General features: G+C 50.5%; 3 non-coding genes and 1 pseudogene across 3 annotated transcripts; 3 read left to right on the plus strand and 1 right to left on the minus strand.

Annotated features, from left to right (window-relative positions):
- The first annotated feature begins 1,304 nt into the window (after positions 1–1,304).
- On the plus strand, positions 1,305–1,376 carry trnap-agg (transfer RNA proline (anticodon AGG)). The gene has a single exon. It is a non-coding gene; the product is annotated as a tRNA-Pro (tRNA).
- Positions 1,377–3,493: 2,117 nt separating this feature from the next.
- Positions 3,494–3,565, plus strand: trnap-agg (transfer RNA proline (anticodon AGG)). Its single transcript has one exon. It is a non-coding gene; the product is annotated as a tRNA-Pro (tRNA).
- A 2,117-nt stretch (positions 3,566–5,682) lies between these two features.
- trnap-agg (transfer RNA proline (anticodon AGG)) lies at positions 5,683–5,754 on the plus strand. Its single transcript has one exon. It is a non-coding gene; the product is annotated as a tRNA-Pro (tRNA).
- Positions 5,755–12,478: 6,724 nt separating this feature from the next.
- On the minus strand, positions 12,479–12,597 carry LOC148665131 (5S ribosomal RNA; annotated as a pseudogene).
- Positions 12,598–15,546: the final 2,949 nt, after the last annotated feature.

The following is a 15,546-nucleotide window of genomic DNA, read 5'->3' on the forward strand; positions in this document are numbered from 1 at the left end:
TTCACGATGAAGAATTCCTTAAGAAGAATAGACCTCGGCCCACCATCCCAATGCCTCCGTCTCAAAACAGCAACCTCCAACTGCCCTTAGTCTGCAAGGCAGTCCTTTCAAATGCGACGACAACGCCGGGACCTTCGTTGCCTATTGTACGAGCTGAACTTTTGTGCTCATCAATTCAACGCTCTTTCCATCAACTCATCTTGTCTTTTGACGCTTCGTGTTTTGCGCTCCTTTGACTATCGGCATATCGGGTGACTGTAAACACTGAAGTTCTTGCTTACGGAGTGTGGAACATTGTTTTCAAGTGATCGCTGTTCTGTCATGTTGACGCCGAGTGAATCTTTCTTTGGCAACATGGGCAGGCTGACAGCAGTGCGAGCGAAAGTAATGGCAAATTTCTTGACTTATTTCTGAATGTGAATGTTCTTTAGAAAAGGGATGCGGCGTTGCTTCTCGCCCGTGTAAAGGTCACGCATTCCAGACGTGGTTATGAGCGAACAGTTGCCGCAAGTGTTTGAAAAGAGCAAGAGAGGAAGCAGCCCTGCCCCGTGTGAGGATCAAACTCAGGCCCTTCAGATGACGAGACTGACGCACTACCAATTACGCCAACAAGCCCAGCTGCAGTACACACACCGGAAAGTTTGCCTCACATGGATTTCAGTCGCCCGTTCCCTAATCTTTAGACGCCCTCTGCTGAATGTTGCATTTGCCTTTTGATCTCACCGATACATTTTTGGTCTGTTTCTGTTGCGAGTCCGTCTTTCAGATCTCACCTAGCACAAGTCTCTGTGGCTGAAGTGGCCTCTCTGCTTCAGCATCGTGCCCTCACTCAGCCATTAAAAATGTCACTCGGACTTCTGACATGCTGACATGAAATGTCAAGAGAGAGGGGCGGAGTGACGCTTAAGCCAGAGAGAAGATGAAAAGGGGGCGTGGCTGCGAAACGCTTGACAGCTGCACGATGCTCTCCATGTAAGGCGGGACCACAGGCTAAAGGACACCTTTCGGCACATCAAGCTCTAAGCACACACCTGGAGGATGCAGGAATTGATCCTGCTATCTCCCACATGCAAAGCAAGCGCTGTACCATACAAGCCAACCCCCCTCGCTGGGACTTATGCCTCGGCGTCACCTAGTGCCGCTTGTTCCCCTCTTACCGGGCACAGTTCACTGCCCTTCGTCTGCAAGGCAGTCGTGTAATTGCAGCTTTCTTGACTTATTGATGAAGGTCTGACTGGACGAGCGAATGGCGCCTCTCCCCATCCTCAAGCTCGCTGACAGATTGAAATGGAAAGTGCTGCTGTGGCTCGTTGGTCTAGTGGTATGATTCTCGCTTAGGGTGCGAGAGGTCCCGGGTTCAACTCCCGGACGAGCCCTCATGTGCTCTTTTCCTCCTCTTCCACAAGACTGGGAACTGATATCCACATCACTTCGCAGCGTCTGCTTATGGCAAACGATGGAATGTGACCAATGACTGAACGAGCCTGGTGAATTCTCATCACGTGGCACAATGAGAGCGTGCAGTCAGCTGTCCAAGGCGGCAACCTCATTGCTCGTTCAAAAGAACACGTACTGAAAACTCATCACCACTGTGTCGTAGATGAGCACCGCGATCGCTTGTTGTCATGCGTCCTTACTTGGGAAATGCAGAAGCAAAAACTGCCCTCTCTCAGCCACCGAAACGTGTGCGGCTCGCCTTGCGCTCTCTGCGCCTCACATATTTGTCGAGCTGTCTGCTCTTCTTTCTGTTGAAGTAATCAAGTTACGGGGCGTCCTGCAGCCTATGATGTTCTCACTGAGAGCTTTCAAGATTTGAAGGAAAACTACGAGCTTGATGGCTCAAGTCGAACGAATGTGATTGTTAAGCAATCGATGATCAAAAGCACGTCTTCTAACAATTCGTGAGAGTATTATCAGCACTGTTTTCACTCGGATATACTTTTCACTTGCTAAGCTGACAAATTGGACGAGAAAATGCCGGAGACGCACTCAGTGCAGACTGAGGTTGGGAAGGAGGTGTGGCCCTTCAACGCTTGACAACTGAAGGACATTCTCTCCGCAACGGAGGAGCACCTGTCAGAAGTCGCAGAAGCTAAACAAGAGCACCGGGCTTCCGGAGATCCAAACTCAGACCTGGAGGATGCGGGCATCGATCCCGCTACCTCTTGCATGCTAAGCGAGCGCTCTACCATTTGAGCTAATCCCCCTCGCTTCATGCTTCTCGGCATCATGTCTTACCGCCTCTGCCCCTCTTACCGGGCACCGCCCACTGCCCTTGGTCTGCAAGGCAGTCCTTTCAAGTGCGATGACGACGCTGAGACCTTCGTTGCCTATTGTACGAGCTGAACTTTTGTGCTCATCAATTCAACGCTCTTTCCATCAACTCATCTTGTCTTTTGCCGCTTCGTGTTTTGCGCTCCTTTGACTATCGGCATATCGGGTGACTGCAAACACTGAAGTTCTTGCTTACGGAGTGTGGAACATTGTTTTCAAGTGATCGCTGTTCTGTCATGTTGACGCCGAGTGAATCTTTCTTTGGCAACATGGGCAGGCTGACAGCAGTGCGAGCGAAAGTAATGGCAAATTTCTTGACTTATTTCTGAATGTGAATGTTCTTTAGAAAAGGGATGCGGCGTTGCTTCTCGCCCGTGTAAAGGTCACGCATTCCAGACGTGGTTATGAGCGAACAGTTGCCGCAAGTGTTTGAAAAGAGCAAGAGAGGAAGCAGCCCTGCCCCGTGTGAGGATCAAACTCAGGCCCTTCAGATGACGAGACTGACGCACTACCAATTACGCCAACAAGCCCAGCTGCAGTACACACACCGGAAAGTTTGCCTCACATGGATTTCAGTCGCCCGTTCCCTAATCTTTAGACGCCCTCTGCTGAATGTTGCATTTGCCTTTTGATCTCACCGATACATTTTTGGTCTGTTTCTGTTGCGAGTCCGTCTTTCAGATCTCACCTAGCACAAGTCCCTGTGGCTGAAGTGGCCTCTCTGCTTCAGCATCGTGCCCTCACTCAGCCATTAAAAATGTCACTCGGACTTCTGACATGCTGACATGAAATGTCAAGAGAGAGGGGCGGAGTGACGCTTAAGCCAGAGAGAAGATGAAAAGGGGGCGTGGCTGCGAAACGCTTGACAGCTGCACGATGCTCTCCATGTAAGGCGGGACCACAGGCTAAAGGACACCTTTCCGCACATCAAGCTCTAAGCACACACCTGGAGGATGCGGGAATTGATCCTGCTATCTCCCACATGCAAAGCAAGCGCTGTACCATACAAGCCAACCCCCCTCGCTGGGACTTATGCCTCGGCGTCACCTAGTGCCGCTTGTTCCCCTCTTACCGGGCACAGTTCACTGCCCTTCGTCTGCAAGGCAGTCGTGTAATTGCAGCTTTCTTGACTTATTGATGAAGGTCTGACTGGACGAGCGAATGGCGCCTCTCCCCATCCTCAAGCTCGCTGACAGATTGAAATGGAAAGTGCTGCTGTGGCTCGTTGGTCTAGTGGTATGATTCTCGCTTAGGGTGCGAGAGGTCCCGGGTTCAACTCCCGGACGAGCCCTCGTGTGCTCTTTTCCTCCTCTTCCACAAGACTGGGAACTGATATCCACATCACTTCGCAGCGTCTGCTTATGGCAAACGATGGAATGTGACTAATGACTGAACGAGCCTGGTGAATTCTCATCACGTGGCACAATGAGAGCGTGCAGTCAGCTGTCCAAGGCGGCAACCTCATTGCTCGTTCAAAAGAACACGTACTGAAAACTCATCACCACTGTGTCGTAGATGAGCACCGCGATCGCTTGTTGTCATGCGTCCTTACTTGGGAAATGCAGAAGCAAAAACTGCCCTCTCTCAGCCACCGAAACGTGTGCGGCTCGCCTTGCGCTCTCTGCGCCTCACATATTTGTCGAGCTGTCTGCTCTTCTTTCTGTTGAAGTAATCAAGTTATGGGGCGTCCTGCAGCCTATGATGTTCTCACTGAGAGCTTTCAAGATTTGAAGGAAAACTACGAGCTTGATGGCTCAAGTCGAACGAATGTGATTGTTAAGCAATCGATGATCAAAAGCACGTCTTCTAACAATTCGTGAGAGTATTATCAGCACTGTTTTCACTCGGATATACTTTTCACTTGCTAAGCTGACAAATTGGACGAGAAAATGCCGGAGACGCACTCAGTGCAGACTGAGGTTGGGAAGGAGGTGTGGCCCTTCAACGCTTGACAACTGAAGGACATTCTCTCCGCAACGGAGGAGCACCTGTCAGAAGTCGCAGAAGCTAAACAAGAGCACCGGGCTTCCGGAGATCCAAACTCAGACCTGGAGGATGCGGGCATCGATCCCGCTACCTCTTGCATGCTAAGCGAGCGCTCTACCATTTGAGCTAATCCCCCTCGCTTCATGCTTCTCGGCATCATGTCTTACCGCCTCTGCCCCTCTTACCGGGCACCGCCCACTGCCCTTGGTCTGCAAGGCAGTCCTTTCAAGTGCGATGACGACGCTGAGACCTTCGTTGCCTATTGTACGAGCTGAACTTTTGTGCTCATCAATTCAACGCTCTTTCCATCAACTCATCTTGTCTTTTGACGCATCGTGTTATGCGCTCCTTTGACTATCGGCATATCGGGTGACTGCAAACACTGAAGTTCTTGCTTACGGAGTGTGGAACATTGTTTTCAAGTGATGGCTGTTCTGTCATGTTGACGCCGAGTGAATCTTTCTTTGGCAACATGGGCAGGCTGACAGCAGTGCGAGCGAAAGTAATGGCAAATTTCTTGACTTTTTTCTGAATGTGAATGTTCTTTAGAAAAGGGATGCGGCGTTGCTTCTCGCCCGTGTAAAGGTCACGCATTCCAGACGTGGTTATGAGCGAACAGTTGCCGCAAGTGTTTGAAAAGAGCAAGAGAGGAAGCAGCCCTGCCCCGTGTGAGGATCAAACTCAGGCCCTTCAGATGACGAGACTGACGCACTACCAATTACGCCAACAAGCCCAGCTGCAGTACACACACCGGAAAGTTTGCCTCACATGGATTTCAGTCGCCCGTTCCCTAATCTTTAGACGCCCTCTGCTGAATGTTGCATTTGCCTTTTGATCTCACCGATACATTTTTGGTCTGTTTCTGTTGCGAGTCCGTCTTTCAGATCTCACCTAGCACAAGTCTCTGTGGCTGAAGTGGCCTCTCTGCTTCAGCATCGTGCCCTCACTCAGCCATTAAAAATGTCACTCGGACTTCTGACATGCTGACATGAAATGTCAAGAGAGAGGGGCGGAGTGACGCTTAAGCCAGAGAGAAGATGAAAAGGGGGCGTGGCTGCGAAACGCTTGACAGCTGCACGATGCTCTCCATGTAAGGCGGGACCACAGGCTAAAGGACACCTTTCGGCACATCAAGCTCTAAGCACACACCTGGAGGATGCGGGAATTGATCCTGCTATCTCCCACATGCAAAGCAAGCGCTGTACCATACAAGCCAACCCCCCTCGCTGGGACTTATGCCTCGGCGTCACCTAGTGCCGCTTGTTCCCCTCTTACCGGGCACAGTTCACTGCCCTTCGTCTGCAAGGCAGTCGTGTAATTGCAGCTTTCTTGACTTATTGATGAAGGTCTGACTGGACGAGCGAATGGCGCCTCTCCCCATCCTCAAGCTCACTGACAGATTGAAATGGAAAGTGCTGCTGTGGCTCGTTGGTCTAGTGGTATGATTCTCGCTTAGGGTGCGAGAGGTCCCGGGTTCAACTCCCGGACGAGCCCTCGTGTGCTCTTTTCCTCCTCTTCCACAAGACTGGGAACTGATATCCACATCACTTCGCAGCGTCTGCTTATGGCAAACGATGGAATGTGACTAATGACTGAACGAGCCTGGTGAATTCTCATCACGTGGCACAATGAGAGCGTGCAGTCAGCTGTCCAAGGCGGCAACCTCATTGCTCGTTCAAAAGAACACGTACTGAAAACTCATCACCACTGTGTCGTAGATGAGCACCGCGATCGCTTGTTGTCATGCGTCCTTACTTGGGAAATGCAGAAGCAAAAACTGCCCTCTCTCAGCCACCGAAACGTGTGCGGCTCGCCTTGCGCTCTCTGCGCCTCACATATTTGTCGAGCTGTCTGCTCTTCTTTCTGTTGAAGTAATCAAGTTACGGGGCGTCCTGCAGCCTATGATGTTCTCACTGAGAGCTTTCAAGATTTGAAGGAAAACTACGAGCTTGATGGCTCAAGTCGAACGAATGTGATTGTTAAGCAATCGATGATCAAAAGCACGTCTTCTAACAATTCGTGAGAGTATTATCAGCACTGTTTTCACTCGGATATACTTTTCACTTGCTAAGCTGACAAATTGGACGAGAAAATGCCGGAGACGCACTCAGTGCAGACTGAGGTTGGGAAGGAGGTGTGGCCCTTCAACGCTTGACAACTGAAGGACATTCTCTCCGCAATGGAGGAGCACCTGTCAGAAGTCGCAGAGGCTAAACGAGAGCACCGGGTATGCTAAGCGAGCGCTCTACCATTTGAGCTAATCCCCCTCGCTTCATGCGTCTCGGCATCATGGCTTACCGCCTCTGCCCCTCTTACAGGGCACCGCCCACTGCCCTTGGTCTGCAAGGCAGTCCTTTCATGTGCGATGACGACGCTGGGATCTTCGTTGCCTATTGTACGAGCTGAACTTTTGTGCTCTTTCCATCAACTCATCTTGTCATCTTACAGTCTGGGTAATTGGAGACTGCACTGTTCTGCTTCCTAAGGTCATATACGGGTTTTTCGCATGAAGCCGTATTGAACAGTATTTCTCGCATTGTGAACATGTGCACACAGCGGTCCCCCGGGTTCCAGTTAGTGCGTAATTACGCATCGATGAAAAACGAAATTAGCTCACTGAAAGTTTGATGTAGAGAATGTGGAAATTTCCACAAGTTGTGGTCTTTAAAATGCATTTGGTTTGAAGACGTTCTGTGCTTCCATTGTGAAGATATGGACAAAACAATATTTGAGCGTGGTAAAAAAAAGTCATAAAAATGGCAAAGTGAAGGCTGAGAAAGCATTCATAATGCATTTTATACACAAAGCAAGTGTTTTTGTAACTCTAAGAGATTTCGCGAAAGCACTACAGGTGTGCAAAAATCGTTTTTGAACTTCAAGCTAACTTTACCCCGGTCTTAGAGAAAGGACTGCCTTTCACTTCTCTGTGTTTTCTTTCACAGCGCTGTGCACTTTTTCATTGCTCTCACTTTCAGAGCCTCTGCACAGCACACGACTCGACATCAGGAAGCACATTGAAGTGAAAGCAGAAAGCGCTGCGACATGCACTGTGCAGATCCCGCCACACTAAGAGGTGAGTGGGTCTGTTCGATCACAGCGCTAGGCGAATCCCCAAACAGTGTGCGTGGCAACAAAAAAAGCTGCTCTGTTTTGAACTGGGGACATTCCACATGTGAGGCTAACGTGATAACCACTACACTCTGGAAACGGTGGGAAATTGTGCCCAGTGGCCCAGTGCTGAGCTACGCCAATGCTATTCAGGGGCTATTCAGGGGCCAATGCTATTCGATGTGAATTGAATGCTATTCAACTCGCCAATGCTATTCAGGGGTGGAAAAGGGTGGAGCCGTGTGTGTCTTTTGTTCAAAGACACCCCCATCTCAGAGCCGGAAGTACAGGCCTTCCTCCCGCAGGTCCACAAAGATGTTATTTTTTAAGAAGATCCTGCGAAAGTCGGCCATCCGCCTCTCAGCCCTGCAGTAGGCCAGGCTGAGAGAGAAGCAGTCCTTCACCCTGGCAATGCACAGCCTGACAAGGTCTGGCTTCAGGCCATTGTACATCATGAGGTTCCTCCTCTCCCAGACAGCTGTCCTCGTTAGGCTGAGGAGGAGGTTCACTAAAATGGCGTTAACCCCCCTCTCAGACCCGCGGTACCCAAAGAGGAACAGCTCTTTCCAGGGCACCCCGTCAAGAACAGCTCCTCTAACAGAGCGAAACAGGCCATCCAGCAGATCCGTCAAGTACGCCCTGGCTCGAGCTGGGGGAAGATCTTACCCCAGACCACCTCTGAGACCGGCACTCTGAAGCGTTTCGCCACCATCAGCCTGTAGAACATGCTGGTGGTGAACCCCAGGAGGTCCACCCCACGGTCCCCCCACTTCACCCTCAGCTCCGGCCAGGCCGGGCCTGCTGCCCCGTCTTGTAGATGGAGCTTCTCCAGCCAACTGTCCGGGAGACCGAGTTTGAGCGGCTCGTAATCCTGACGGATCTTACTGACAGGCAGCTCGTCGTCGACCTCTCGCACAGCGTCGACAATAGCCTGGGTGGGCAGAAATCCGTCCTTTACTTCATAAAGAAGATCCTTGACCTTGGATATGCCAGCCTCGTAGAGCTGCCTGTTCCATCGAGACACCAGCAGGGGGTCGAGGAACAGAGGCTGTTCCAGAATCTGGGCCCGGGTCTCCGGCGTGTAGGAGACATGCTGGGACATGAACTACCCCCTCGCCAGCAGGACCTCCCTGTAAAAGGAGGGCAGATGTTTTATCAACCCCGGAGTCAGCCTCACCAGGAGAGTCTCCTGCCCCAAGCCCCCGCAAGTCTCGAGGTAGCTTCCCATACCAATCTTCCAAATGCTGACATTATCCAGGTCAAGGAACTTCTTCACTACTTTCAGCCTAAAGCTTTTCAGCTTCAGGCCTACATCACACAGCTTCAGCCCACCCCTGGAGATTTTCCCAATGAGGGTGTCATGAGTGACCCGCGGAGGCTTCCCCTCCCACACGAATCCCACCACCAGTTGCCTAATCTCATTCTCTACCCGTTCAGGAAGAGGCATCACAGACAGTGGGTACCACAAGAGGGACAGGCACAGTGTGTTAACGAGCAGGACCCTTCCCTTTAGGGTCAGGGACCTGTGTCTCCACCGATTTAATTTGCCCTCATCTTAATGAGCTTCTCCTTCCACAGGAGAAGCCCAGTGGCCTGCTCATCAGCGTTAATGTAGATGCCAAGGACCTTCAGGTGACCCGTCTCAACCCTGAAAGGGTAACCGAAGAGCGGGGCAAGGTCTGCCCTCCCCACCGGCATGACCTCAGACTTCTCCAAGTTTACCTTGGCGCCCGAGGCAGCGCAGTAGGCCTGCACCACCTCTAAAATGGCCGAGATCTCCGCCACCTCTGCCAACATCAGTCTGGTGTCGTCAGCATATTGGTAGATCAACGAGGTGGCGGTGCCCCCAGGCAAGGTCACTGGAAAGAAGCTCGTGAGGGAACCATTCACCTTGACACAGCTCACGATCCCCTTGTACACGAGCCTCACCCAGGAGATGAAGGCCTCGCCGAAGCCAAAGCTCTTCAAGACCTCAAACAGGAAGGAATGCTCCACCCTGTCGAAGGCCTTCTCCTGGTCCAGTTTCAGGACGTATCCACCCCTCGGCTGCTCCCGCATAAGGTCCACAACATCTCTGATGGAGCACACCGTGTCCGCGATGTCTCTCCACTTGACGCAGTAGGTCTGCGAAGGCGACAGGATCCTGGGCAGAACCTTCCCGAGCCTGAGGGAGAGAACACGAGTTAGTATCTTATAGTCTGTGTTCAACAGACTGATCGGGCGAAAGTTTTTCAAAAGGGAGGGATCCCCCTGCTTTTTGTAGACAAGAGAGATCACCCCCCTTCTCATAGATGGGGTCAGAGCGCCGGTCCTGGCAATCTCCTGGAACACCTCCAGAAGGAGGGGCCCCAGGGACTGCTGAAAGTGTCTGTAGGAGACGAGCCCCGAAGTGCTTCAAGCACTTCCTCCAAGCTCAGCGCACTGTCACAGAGCTCACGATCGCTCTGTGACAGGCGGGTACTCACCCAAGCCAGCATGGCCCGGGTCTGCTGCTCATCCACCACTTCGGCCAGAACAAGGCGCTATAAAAAGAAAACACCTCATTCCTAACGGCCTCGGGGGCAGAGAGCCGCACACCGTCCTCTCCCACCAGCTCCTCGATGAAGGAGCTGCGCTGCCTCTCCTGCTCCAGGCCGAAAAAGAACCTCGTGCTCTTCTCGCCCTCGGCCAGATACTGGGCTCTGCTGCGCACCCTGGCTCCTCTCCACTTCTCCTCCTCCAGGGCTTGCAGCTCACCCCTCAGCTCCAGCAAGAGCTCGCAGCCCCCGCCGTGATCTGCCAGGAGCCCGAGCTCTGAGGTGATCCGAGCCCGAAGCTGTCTCTCCCGCCTGGCCTTCTCCCGCCCCCGGGACAGGCCATACGAGATACTGAACTCTTTGATGGCGTACTTGAGATTATCCCACCAGACCAGCTTTTCTGACCTATACAGGGGACACTGCAGCTGCTGCCGGATAAGGTCTTCTATGCCCTGACAGAATGAAGCCTCCCCAGGAGCGCCTTATTAAAGCACCAGAGGCCGTGCCCCTTTCCTCCTGTGCCCCTGCTAGAGAAAAGTGAAGCACAGCATGGTCGCTCAGGGTCATGAACACATAGCGCATCTGGCTCAGGCACGGGAAGAGACTCATGTGCCCCTGCAACAGGTCGATCCGGCTCTGTCTCAAGACACCTTCGACGACCTGCCGCCGAGAAAAGTCCCTCCGCGCACACTAAGCCTGACGCCACGCATCCACGAACCAGTGAGCTTCCGCACTGCGCTCCAGGAAGCTGCAAGCAGCACTGCTCTTAAAGGTCATCCCAACCGCGACATCGAGCGCACTCAGTGCACAGTTAAAATCTCCGACGACCAGCCCTGGCTGCTGAAAGCAGCTCGCCTCCAGCTGCTTGAAGAAGGCGAGCCGCTCAGCTTCCCCATTGGGGGCGTAGATGTTGCTCAGCAGCACGGACTGTCCAGGAAACCCAAGACAGACCTGCAGGAGCTGGCCCTACGTGTCGCGGTGCAGGAGCCTTACGCTCTCGTACACTCCCCTCCTCACCAGCACAGCCACCCCCCTCCTGCACAGGCTGGAGGTGTTGCTGTAAAACAGCTCCCCGTCCCACTGTGCTCGCACCTTCCGGACACACTCCTCGTCCCAGAAGGTCTCCTGGAGGCAGACAACATCCGTCCGCCCCAGCAGAGCTAACACTGCCCCCAGCTTTGCTCAGTCCCTCAGCCCGTTGGCGTTTAAAGAGGCGAAAGTTGCCATCACGCATATGGCCATAAGAGTGAAATTAATTCTCCGGCCCGCGCGACAGTTCCCCCGCCCTTTCTGCCACATTCTCATTGCCAACACTTGCCGCTTCCTCCCCACCTCCTGTCTCCGCCACCGCAGAGACATCAGGGATGGGTCTGCGGACAACTCTTGAACTGGGCTTCAGGTTGGGCTGAGGCCTGACGTGGTGCCACTGGATTCCAGCCTTCGAGGGCCCAGGCGGTTGTACCCCGGCTTGCCCACAGCTGGGGAACCGCTGACGGTGATGGTGGTGGTGGTGCTGGTGCCGTCGCCTCCTCCCTCTGCCTCTCTCCCTGCACAGGCTTGGGTGTCAAAAGCCCACTGGTACGCTGAGGGGCAGCCTCTGGTGGTGGTGGTGCCCGTAGGATCTCAGCTGCACCACGCTGCACCGCCGCATGTTGTGGAGCAACCTCCCTCTGCTTCTCTTGCGGCACAGAGTGGGATGCAGCAGGATTGTTAGGGCAACGGGGCGCCTCTGCTGGTGGAGATGCTGGCTGGTCCCCGGCTCCTTTCTGCTGCGCTGTACCCAGGATTGGAGGGGCCTCCCTCTGCCTCTCCCCCATCACCGGCTGGGGCGTTGCTGGCTCACTGGGGTCCTGGGGCACCGCTGCTGGCAACTCTCCATGCTCAGCTGCAGCGGCCACCCGTAGTCCATCTTCAACCCCTTCAGCGTTGCGGGCAGCTGCTCCTGCTCCGTCTGGATCTTCCGGCTCCGGCTCGCAGTTGCAGCTCATGAGCGCATGGAGGCAGTCCATAGCACCCGCTATTATCTCCATGCCACGGTTTCTCCACACCGCTCACATCCACCACAAAAGTGCCGGGGGAGTCGGTCCGAATTCCTCATCCTTCTCTTTCCTACACCACTCTCCTCCTCCACTACAATAACATTCTCTGCCTCCATGTTTTTTCCTTCCATTAAAACACAAACAGGACTCAGAAAGCAACAAAAAAGCAACAAAAAAAAACCAAAAGTCTCTCCCCTCCCCAAACAGAGCTAGGCTGAAGGGGAGGGCTTCAAAAATCAACCAAAAACACCAAAAAACCACAAAAATCAAAGTCTTACTTAAGACAAACAAATCCTCTGTTCCTCTTCTTCTTCTCCTTCTTATAGAGAGGACAACTCCGTCACCTCTTTTACGACGCTGCTTTTTTTCCCTTGCGTTTTTCTCTTCTTCCACGTTCTCTCTCTTCACTGAGAATAGAATAAAAAATGCTCACACTAATACACAAGCACCCGTGTCTCGCCAAAGCTGACAAATAAACAGACGGACATGCCGCACTGCACGTGTGAACAAGGGAATGAGCGAGCGAGCGGGGATAGGGCGCCTCCTACGCTTAAAAGCTTACAGCACCTGGTATTCCAAGGACGTCTCTCATCCAAGTACTAACCAGGCCCATCCCTGTTTAGCTTCCGAGATCAGACAAGATCAGGTGTGCTCAAGGGGGTGTGGCCGTAAGCAAGAGCAAGGCTCGCTTGCACCCTTCTTATTGAGAGGACAGCTCCGTCACCTCTTTTATGACGCTGCTTTTTTTCCCTTGCGTTTTTCTCTTCTTCCCACATTCTCTCTCTTCACTGCCTTCGTCCCCGCTCTATTTCACTTCAGCCTTTCACTCTTGCTTCCTTCCAATGAGGACGGAGCTGCGGGAGAAAGGGCGCTATAGAGGATCGCTGTGGAGAGCTGCTGCTGTGCTTTGACATCTGAGCTCGGTGGAAAACGATCTCAATACAATTCTGAAAAACGCGACTCCCCGAACGCCAGCCGAACAAGTCTTGAAGTGGAAATCTAATAAGTAAATTGTTTCTTAAAATGTAGAGAGCTTTGCAAAAAATATATTGGTGCTTTAAGATAATATATTTCAAGGATGTAAATGCTGTGCTACAGTACGTGCAGAATTTTATTAAACAGTGCATCAACAAAGTACACTGTTTAGGTTACTTTAGAAGACAATGTACCAAAACAATATATGCTGTCTGGGTCGTTAGAATTAGCTGAAAGTAACTGATTAGCTTTGAATAACAAATCTAGTGCTTCTTCTCTCGCTTTTTGATGTAATCTGTTTTCTCTTAGGGAAAGGGGAACTTTTAGAAGGGACAAAGCGCTGAGCTTTTTTACAGCGCAACGTCTTTTAAAAACCCTGTACTGCTTGTAACAAATTGAGTCTCTGGTTGCACTTTGCGAAGTGGCAGCAGGGCTTGCAATATTGAAATAAAGACCTTACTCAGGTGAGAACTCTCTCTTGTGGCTTCCTTGATAGTTCCATGACAATTTGGGGGCTCGTCCGGGATCAGAAACCTGAACGCAAACGGCTGCTGAAACTCCATCCGGACCCTGACAATTTTAGCAAAATTGGACGAACCTCGGAGGATAAATTGTTTATCCTTCCAGAGACGCGTCTGGAGAATTGGCAGCTGTCTGACGCCAGTAAGTGATCCTTAAAAATTAATAGTTTGAGAAGCGAGCCACAGGGGTGTTCTCACGCGGGTTTGATGAGTCTGGGACTCATATAAAGAACTTATCTTAACACAGACGTGTGATTTTTGCTCTGCGGAGTAGTTGATGTGATAAGGTTCTAAGTAAGGCACCGATCGGTAAAAATGGGAAATTAAAATTCAAAGATGAAAATGGGACCGAGCAGTCCAGCAAAAGTACATGTACGACAAATTCAGAGAAACAATTATAGCCTGGGTTAGAGTAAAAAAAAATGTTTTATGTTCATGAACTGTAAAGCTAGGGTAATAGGTGTAAGGGAACTTGCATATAATTTATATAAGATAATTAGGGGCCCATAACTATGAAGGATCTTTGTAAGTGAATCAGAATGGACAGAGGAAAGTTGAATTAGGAAAAAGAAGTTTCCTGAAGAAGGGGAAACTTAGAAGAGAAGGAGAAGAAAGGAAAGAAAGTGAATTGGAAAACTTATGTAATGGAAAGAGGAATCACAGAAATAATGGGAAGCTTCAAAAAAGACTAGTCTTGAAACTAAAGAACAGCAAGCTGCAGCTAAAGTCATGGCCATGCCTTCTAAAAAGAAAAAGTCTCCACCGAAACTAGAAAGCGGTCCGGAGCCAAAGCCTTTTCACTTGTTCGTGAAATGCCAATGTGCACTTTTACAGGTCCAGAAGGAACTCCAGCATATGTACATTGACATTGGTCTCCTAGTGAATTATTTGCATTAGTTAAGTCTTTTCCTAAATTGCCTGATGACCGTAAAGAATTTCGAAGAAAGGCAAGCCTTGTTCTTGATTGTCTTAAGCCTAATTACAGTGACATAACCTTGTTGCTAGATTATATTGTTCCGAAAGGTTTACAACGTTCTCTAAAAAGGAGGAGGCAGATTGGTGGATACGTGACCCAAATGATGAAGAAGTATCCATCTAAATTAAACCATAGTGTCTCGCCCTGCCCGTGCGAAACAATCCAGGTGTTGCATCCTGGTACACGACTGCAGTACGGCTGAAGGTAGTAACTAGAACTGTACTCGCAGAAGAGCCGAAAATGGTAACTCGATTCAACTGTGTGTTTAAAGCCAGGATTTGGAACCTGGTCCGTGTTCCCGAATTGTGATAGTTCGTCAGTTTGTCTCAACTGGAGGGTTCCGCGGGGCGCGTGGGAGACGTGAAAATGGTTTGGTGTGAAGAAAAAAAAAAGTTTGATTAATCCAAAGTGAAACTTAAAAGAAATATGTCAGACGGAATTTAGGCTGAACAGGAATGTAGAAAAGTGTATGAACATTTGGATAAAAATAAACAATATTTAGAGGAATATTTGAGAATTCAACAGAATATCATAGATGAGACGCAAAAATCTCTGATGGAAAAGCTAAAAGCAATGGCTGAACGAAACGAAGTTATATATGCAGAAAAAGAAACAGCAAAAGAAGAAATAGAATGCCTTAAGAGAGAATCTAGGAGAAGGGTGGGAATTAGTGTGGAGATTTTTGAAAGAGCATTACCCACCGAAAACTGATTAGAGAAAAGTAACAGCATGTCAGCAGAAGGAAGGATGTTTCAGATTTTACAGAAAGGTTAATAGCTTTATGGATAGTATACTCGGGGTTAGCCGATGAGAAGGAAGTGAATGAAGATACTTCCACAGTAATAAAACAAATTTACTTGAGTGGGTTAAAACCTGATGTTGCCAAGAATGTACAACTATGCTTTCCTGATATTACGGACAGCGGAGACAGATTTGATTTAATAACTCGTGAAGCATGCATGCAGAAGTGCGAGCGCTGCAAATGGGGTAAAAAGACTCCCAAGGAGGAGAAAAGGGAGCCGCCAGTTTGTTGAAATTATTGTGCGACTTTAATGTTATACCGAGATATAAAACCCCAAAGACAAAACTACTAATAAGCTGGTGTACAGTTACTAAAAAAAAGGTGTTTTTTGGAGAAATTGTAAGAAAGA

Source organism: Lepisosteus platostomus, chromosome 5 (genome assembly GCF_059453375.1).
Source record: "Lepisosteus platostomus isolate fLepPlt1 chromosome 5, fLepPlt1.hap1, whole genome shotgun sequence".
Classification (NCBI taxonomy): Eukaryota; Metazoa; Chordata; class Actinopteri; order Semionotiformes; family Lepisosteidae; genus Lepisosteus; species Lepisosteus platostomus.